Genomic DNA, 9,130 nt, shown 5'->3' with positions numbered 1-9,130 from the left:
TTTTTAAGATATCGTTTTGAAATTTTGCAAACACCATTTTCTCTTCAAGAAGCTACTCATTAGCTGTCATATAAACTGAACGATCCGAATCAAGTTCTTGTATGGAAAACTTTCACATTTGACAAAATATATTCACGAAATTTGGTATAGATAATTTTCTGAGTCAACAATGTAATCTCCGAAAAAATTGTTCAGATTGGCTCACTATAGCATATAGCTGTCATATAAACTGAACGATCCGAATGAAGTTCTTGTATGGAAAACTTTCACATTTGACAAAATATATTCACGAAATTTGGTATAGATAATTTTCTAAGTCAACAATGTAATCTCCGAAAAAATTGTTCAGATCGGCTCACTATAGCGTATAGCTGTCATATAAACTGAACATATAGTTACTACCATAAATGCATCTGTGAGGGGTATTTAGCTTCGGTGCAACCGAAGTTAACGCGTTTTCTTGTTTTACATCAACTCAGTCCTATTACTTTCTGGACAAACCCCGTCATTTCCTCGAAATGCCCGAAGACGTGAATAGTCTAACGATCTTAACGTGAAAGTGCTTTCAAAGGAGAGAGTACCACCGATATATTTTTGTATATTACGAATTTGGAAGACGTCTAATGTATATACGCATAACGTAAAGCCGAACAACGCAAAGAAGAGAAATCAAACGTTTCTTTAACTTTAAAGTTTTCTAACTTTAATATAGACAATTTACATTAATCCTCAAGGCATAGTACTATAAAAACATAATTTAAAGCACTGGTATTTATTTATGGTATAGTGAGCTCTTCTTATTTCAGCAGTATTAAAGGTATTCAAGTTACACATTGTAATAGAGAATACAGGGAAACCTATTAGGATTTAGCTATGTTCATATAATGAAGCTATTAAAATCGCTTATGAAATGGAAGAAGTTCATATGTATGTATGGTATTTAGGTGATTTGCATCGTCTTTCTTGCTGAATAGTATATACCTATGTATATAAATACATACATATATATGTATATATGTATGCTGGAGAGCAGATAATTGTTGACAATTATCATATATTATAATACTTTAGCGTTGGAGTGCGCAAATAAGAAACGACAATAGAGAGGCAATGCCAAACTAGATAATGTGACATGCCGAGATCAAAACTCAAACAATACAAACAATATTTTTCATATTTATGAATAAATAAGTTGGTCGTTGAAAGCTAAGTTCAGAATACCCTCTTGCCACTTTTCAGTTGGTACTGCACATCTTTATACTCTGAACAAGGTATTTAGTTCGAAACGAAGTTTGATACACCCAGAAGGAAAAGTCGGAGATTCTATAAAATGGTGAGCTGAGTCGATTTAGCTATTACTCTCTGTCCGTCTCTCTATATATACTATATGTACATGAACTAGTCTCTCAGCTTTTGAAATATCGTTGTGAAAATTCGCATACGATCTTTTCTCTCCAAGAAGCTGCTCATTTGTCTGAACCGTAGATATCGGACCACTATAGCGTATAGCTACGATACAAACTGAACGAACGGAATCAAGTGCTTGTTTGGAAAACTTTTCCATTTGACGAGATATCTTCATGAAATCGTCTTGGATTATTGCCTAAAGCCTACTTTGAATAAATTTTTCAGATCGGACAACTATAGCATATAACTACTATACAAACCGAGTGATCGAAATCAAGTTCTTGTAGGATGTACTTATTTTGTATTTGCGAAGAGTATTATAATTTCGGTGCAACTAAAGTCAACGTTTTTCTTGTTTTCGCTGAAAGTATATGATGTACATATGTATGTAAATATTTGTGTGGGGTGCTAGCTATTTAATATTATATTGTCAACTATCTGTGTTAGACCGGCATGTAACTCGTGACATCGCCCAGCAGATGGGATTTAGTCAGCAAACCATTTAAACCATCTGCAGAAAGCTGGATACACAAAAAAGCTGGAAGTTTGTCGAAGTGCCGGTGAATCGTCTCAACCAGTGGTCAAACCGGTATTGACGGCCAGGAAGGTTGCTGTGTGTTTGGTGAGATTGGAAGGAAATCATCCACTATGAGTTGCTCCCATATGGACAGACGCTTAATTTCGCCATCAACTGCGAACAACTGGACCGCTTGAAGATCCACCACCATATAGACCGGACATTACGCCAAGTGATTACCATCTGCTCCTGTTCATGGCGAACGCCCTTGTTGATGTAAAGTTGAACTCAAAAGAGGCTTGTGAAAAGTGGCTGTCCGAGTTCTTCGCAAATAAGGAGGGGTGCTTCTACGAGGAGGTAGTATGAAGTTGCCGTCTAGATGGAAACAAATTATCGAACGAAACGTCGCAATATAAATCAATAGGTGTAAACATACATATGTATATACCCACACATACATACATATGCATATATGTTTTTCTCATGCTAGACTGCCAAAGAGATAAGCAAAACAAAACTAAAATTCATACAAAATAGTATCTAGAATATTGATGACTAAACGTGTACATACTCTATAGGAAATTTATTCATTGCTGCAGATGAACAATTTTTCATATAAAAAATATAAAATATAAATTATGAGCTTTAAAATGAAAGGCATTCAGAAAAAATTTAAATTAAATAACCTATTTAGAATATTAATTAATAAACCATAACTCGAGACTCACGTCGGTAACCAACTCGAGTTGAGTGAAGATTGGAAGATCTCATCAAATATTCTGCAAGTAAATGGAAAAATATGTAAAACTGGAATGTATTAACATTTAAATGGGATTAGAATTACTTAAGGAAATACAGCGCACCGTTTTTTGCATTTTAAATGTACTTTGAAAGCGAGAATATGCATAAACATGTATGTATAATATGATTACATTCATCCAGCTGTTATATGCGATCACTTCAGTTTGGGTATTGGATAATTGAAATCAGAACGATTACTTGGAAATCAGCATTGTTGCATCAGTGTGAAAGCAACTCATTGCAAATAGCAACAGCAAATCTGGATTAGTCACTATTGATTTATGTGCCGGTTAATCTGTTAGAAACACTCAACAGTGAACCCACCAAAACAAGTTCTAAGTTGATAATTATTTCTCTATACATTATTAAGGCAAGTACTCCATTCGAACTTTTCTTGCCCACAGCTGACAGTTCTAGCGCACACTCACATCATAGCTGTTGTTGTAATTGTAACTGTATAATTAAGGATTACGAAAAATATCTCAAAAGAATTTGATTAAAAACTTTCCGTTGATTGATTAAGATCTTATCGTTAGCTTGAAATAAAAAAAAAAAGAAAATAGAGCAACAAAACCAATTTTATTAAATTTGTGACTGAATGACTTAATGAAACTTAATTTTAAAATAACTGTAAAATAATTAGTGGAATTTCCCATGGAATTTCGTATGGATTATACTCTTAGGTAATGCTAGAATCTTCGACCGAATTGTTCATATCGGACTATTATAGCATATAGCTGCCGTACAAAATGACTACTAAAATTCAAGTTCTTGTATGGAAACTTTTTTTTTCGTGAAGGGTATACATGTTTGTTAAGTCAACGTTTTTTGTGTTTTTTGGTTTTGTTTCTTTCTTTTTTTTGTTTTTTAACCGGTTATAACAGATAAGACAATTTCTTTACATTACTTTTATGGTCCGCTTTTGATAGCATAGGGATAGGGAAAGGCTTTGTTTGAAACTTATTTTCAAAATTATACAATTTATTAATCATTATCAGAAAGATCTCCCCAAAACACTACACTATGCCGAAGGCAAGAATTTGAGTGATACAAAGTCACATTCAGTGAAAGTCGTGAAGACTTCGTCATCTTGCCGCATGCTATTCACCTCTGTTAATGACGAACATTCAAAAAGTTAAAGAAACAGTGCCTGAAAAATGGAACGATATGGATCGACTCAACACATTTTGGTTACTGTTATGGGTATGAAGTGGGTCAATGTTATACTCGTACCAAAGGACCTAAATATTTTGCAAAAGAGAGTATTAACGTATCAAAGGACCCTAAGTTCAATGCATTATTGGTGACTAGATGTGGTTTTAAGAATATGAAGTCAAAACTATACAACGATCTAGCGAATGGTGCTCCAAAACAGAGCTGAAACCGAAAAACAAAAAGTTCGCTGAGGGCGCTGAAAGCCGTCCCAATCGAGGGTTATGACAAGTTTATGAAAATTAAATTAAACATTAGTACTCTTCTATTGTAGGTGATAATAAAGATCTGTTCACAATACATCTGTTCCAAATGTCTCATCAACATAATCATTAGTGTTTAGTATACGAATGTCTTTCTACAGTGCATAAAATGTGAGTGAAAATATTCCACAAAGAAGTTCCATTAAATTTTTTGTACGGAATAAAACATTTGCTGCCAAAACGTTCAGAAGTCTGGAAAAGGCCTTCGGTGATAATTGTTTGTCACGAGTGAGTGTTTATGATTTGTGCAAATTATTGAAAGGGGGTCGAGACGGTGTTGACGATGAACCACGTCCAGGACGGCCATTAACAATAACTGATGATTAACACATCAATAAAACAAAGGAATTGGTGCTTAAGAATCGATGATTAACAGTCAGAGATCTTGTTGGCATCTTTGGAATATCGGAAGGATCAGTGAGATCATTTGAGCCTAAGAAAACTGAAAGCACGATTGGTTCCGAAATCCCTTCCGATCGGCCAAACTGCCAACAAGGAATACTACTTGAGTATTATGCGTCTTTTGAGCGAAACAGTTCGTAGAAGGAGGCCAGTGTTATGGGCCGACAACTATTGGTTTTTGCACTACGATAATGTACCGTCGTATACTGCATTGATTCTTCGTGAGTTTTTCGCCAAATTTTCAACCAACATCGTGCCACAACCACGGTATTCGCTTGATTTAGCTCCGCGTGACTTCTGGCTGTTCAGCAAGCTCAAACACTGAAGAAACCGTTTTGAGTCAATTGAAGCCATTAAACATGAATTTTGAGGGCTATTCCGGAAATTGACTTTAACAACAGTTTCGAGGATTGGAAAAAGTGTTGTCACAAATGTGTTGGGGCCAAAGGAGTTACTTTGTGGGAAACGACAATGATTTTGAAGAATAAATAAATAATTTTAAAATTATGTACATTTTTTTGCTCATAGTCATTAATCGATATATTTTTCGAAACATTTTTGTCATCACTGCTTGTTTAGTTATTTCAAAAGCTCAGAATATGTATACCTCTTCCGGAGAGGGTTTAACACATACATACATACGAATATATATGATCATCCTTTTGATAGCAACTAAACTTATTTATTCTTATAGTTCATTAATTTCCCGTTCCCTAAGCACGGCACGATTTGCTTCTCACAAATTTTTGCTTTTCATTAGATACGATTTTGTTTTCACATTTATTCCTTAAATGATTTATGCACATACATATGTGCTATGTCAGAATATACTTTTACTTAAGTGATGCTAGTTTTTTGACTTTTTTAAAACTTTTATTTTTTATTCCTAACAGAAATTGATTTTTAATTTCCCATGCTGAACATTATCATGCTCTGCGTTATCAAAACGCTCGTCCAACAGCTTGGAGAGCATTAACACACATTCCCACGCATTCATACACGCATATGTGTTTGTTGTTTATTATATACATACATATGTTGTTTTATATACCATTTATACTAAATGAAAATACACTTTGCTATTATCGCACACTTTCCTATAAAAGCGCACAAGACACAATTTGCTGTGCGCCTGGTTAACGGCCAGATGCTTGCTGTTCACCAAATATTATCTCTTTGCGTATACACATACATACATACATACATATTATTTACATATGTAAACTTCAAAGAGCGCTCTAGATTAACTAACTATTTTAGGTTTTGCACTTCACCTTTAAATAAAACGTTGTCGCCACTAAGGTACAAATACCTGTTGCACAAATACACTAGCGGTTAATGAAACAACCGGTTTATAGTTGTATATTAGTGGTTGGGATTTTTGAATAACTGATTAACGTAAGACTTGGCGATAATCACTGTTGAGAGCATTTATTTTTGAAAAATTTTTGGAATTCTTTTTTTTTCAATTTTTTATTTTTTTAATTTCCTCTAATTTCACAATTTTCTCACTTATTTGAGTAACTTTTTTGCTTGAAATCGTAAGCCTCTTTATATTTAACGTTTTTCGCTTTTTTATTTGCAATAAAACACTTTAGTACATTAGGCACAATTAACTTGTTTTTCATACAACACCACAAAAATATTAGCAATATTGCTTTTGGTTTTCAAAACTTGTGCAAATCTTCAAATATGCGCTTAGTAAAAATTGAATTTTAGTTTTAGCACTGAAATCTCCATTTCCTGTGCACTTTGCACTAAGTAACAACAAATTTTTTCAATTTTTTTTTCAAATTGGGTATTTTTTTTTTAAATTCAGTAACCGTTTTCACTTATTGAGCGCTGTCGATGTCACCACAATTGTGTGCCAGTAGCCGGAATAATTATTAACGGACACTAATTAAATGTGAGCTTGGCAAGAACACACGTCAGTATCTTTGTGGGTACGCTTGCACTTTCGGCACGTTGGATTTATCTAATAGATATGCGTTCTTTTCAAGGTATTCGTTTATACGAGTATTTGCGACGCACAAGTGCTTTCCGTTAAACGTCACAGAAAAAACCGCCAATGTTTAGAGTAAACACACACAATTCAATATAAAACGAAACGTAAATTGAATTCACACTGGAGCGCCAGAAATTAGAAAAAATCACATACAACTCGTTGCTATTTGTTTTTGGTTCTGTTTGCGCCTTTGCCAGCGCCACACATATCGAGTCACACTCGAGCGTTATTATTTTTCTACGAAATTCGCTCTGTCTAATCATTAATATAGAGAAAGCTTTTGTGAGAGCGTCCAAAACTTCAGCTCTATCTAAAACTATAAATTCTATTTGTGTCGTGATTTTTTTACACTCTGCGGTAAGAGAGCGTCATTGCATACTATCTTTATAGATCTAGCTTTCAGGTTTTCTAAGCGCCCCGCCACCCCGCCGGTTGATTTACCCATTGCTTGACAAGATAACGTCATTATTGATAAAAATATCACTACTCGCTCAGTTTTGAGCGGTCAGCTAACTAGAGAGAAATAGAGAGAGAGATAAAATATTTATTTAAGCTCACTATTGAGAGAAAAAGAAATAAAATACATTTATATAGCATGTTTGCCTACATACATATGTATATGTATGTAAATATTTACTTTTGAGTGACTTGTTCATATACCAATTTTGTAAATTAAATTGTTATTGCTTCTATTTGTTTACTCTCTCGCAGAGAGACATTTAACTACATACATATATCAATAATATTAGCAGTATAAATGATATTAGTTCAATTATGGCCGAGTTGATTACACCGAATAGCGAAGAGTGTGAGGGTCTGCTGAAGCGGACTACACATACTTAGTATTACTTAGTATTACATAAAATGGAAATAAATGTTATTACCGCCGGCTTTGTATAGTTGCTCTCAAACAGGTTAATGAAAGTAAAGAACTTAGTAACTGCTAAATTTTGTACTTAACCCTTTCTGAATTCGACAACCATGAATTTCGATAACCATCTATATACGAGTACTATGTATCTGCGGGGAATTTTTTAATGTAGATTATAAAGTCATGAACTAAGTGCGTAAATAGTTAATTTTAGTTTAAGGCACAATAATGTTTTGCGTGTAATTTCCAGGAACGTGAACTTGAATTACATCTGACAGCGCGTAGATCTAGTTTTATACGTCGCATCGGGTTATGCTATACCTTTTTGGAAAGCTCATTTCACGTGTTTGATTGATCGTCGTTTCTTTTAAGTCGTTCGTGAGTTATAGCGTCGCAAACATGGAGCAAAATAAAGAGAAAATAAGGCATATTTTACAGTACTACTACGATAAAGGCAAAAATGCATCTCAAGCCGCCAATAAATTTGTGCAGTTTATGGACCCGATACAGTTCCATTTCCACCGCACAACGATGGTTTCAACGTTTTCGTTCTGGTGTAGAGGTGGTCGAAGATGCACCATGCTCCGGGAGGCCTGTCGTCGAAAATTGCGATAAAATCGCTGAATTGGTCGAAAGAGACCAGCATAGTAGCAGCCGTAGCATCGGTGAAGAGCTGGGCATGAGTCATCAAAAAAAATGTTATGAACAATTGAAAATTCAATAAAAATACCGCAAAAATACCGTGTTCCTCTGCAGTAAACATAATTATTGATTATTCTTTATTTAGTAAATTCGTTGAAATTCGTTGAAATTCACCATAATAAACTTTCATAAAGTAGAAAAGGAAACCAAAAACGATTTTCCAGGGACAAAAATAAACAATTATTACATAATTTTTTCACAAAACAAGGAAGGAAGGCCTAAGTTTGTACGTTCATTAAACCCTTGCATACCGTCTCATATCTAATAATTATAAGGGGATTAAGCGAGGTTATCTTCCAGTTTTATGCATTTCCACACTGTAGGCAGGAAATCTTGTAAGATTTGTGCTGGACGAATTTGGTTGTTGTAGCTTTAATGGTTTATGTACTATGTTTCATAAATATGTATGTCTAAATTTTTACTCAATTTACAGCGTGATGATGATCGTGAAGATAGTATGCCCTTGACGGTAAAAAAAAAAACAAAAAAAAAAAAGGAAGCCGAACGTCGCTCCTTGATGAGCAATACAATCGATCTCCTTCACAGTTTAAATATTGAGGTTTGCTTTTGTTTGCAGAAATGCTCAAAGATAAATATGTTATTGGCAATTTGTCTCTTATTTAAACATTTAGATTGAACCGACATTATGAACCATTCATGAATAGAACAAAGATATTGAAGTCAATAATGCGGATGACGATATTGATCCAGAGGACTAAAAAAAAACATCTTTAAATGAGTGATAGTGCATAGTGCGCTTTAGCAAAAAAAAAAAAAAAAAAAATTCGTTTGCATCCTCTAAGGAAATAAAAGCGGAGCTGAAGTTGGGCATCAGCGAAAAGAATTTGAATGCGTAAAGCCCACAAAAGTTGCCTTTACTAAGTCAAAGACATATCAAAGTCCGCTTTGAGTTTGCCAAGAGCCATTTGAACTGTCCGATATCAAAATGG

The 9,130-nt window shown here is 34.3% G+C and overlaps 1 protein-coding gene across 1 annotated transcript in view; it reads right to left on the bottom strand.

The window, feature by feature from the left end:
* Positions 1 to 6,789, bottom strand: part of LOC108977687 (segmentation protein cap'n'collar) — a 144,377-nt gene extending 137,588 nt beyond the window's left edge. The window contains exon 1 of the mRNA XM_018947511.1: positions 5,877 to 6,789. The gene's annotated coding sequence lies outside the window, so the exon portion shown is untranslated. The remainder of the gene's footprint in view (positions 1 to 5,876) is intronic.
* Between the last annotated feature and the right edge of the window lie 2,341 nt (positions 6,790 to 9,130).

This window comes from Bactrocera latifrons, unplaced genomic scaffold (genome assembly GCF_001853355.1).
Source record: "Bactrocera latifrons isolate USDA-ARS-PBARC rearing strain unplaced genomic scaffold, ASM185335v1 scaffold_94, whole genome shotgun sequence".
Lineage (NCBI taxonomy): Eukaryota > Metazoa > Arthropoda > Insecta > Diptera > Tephritidae > Bactrocera > Bactrocera latifrons.
The sequence above is the reverse complement of the archived record's forward strand: the minus strand, read 5'-3'. Positions and strand labels throughout refer to the sequence as shown.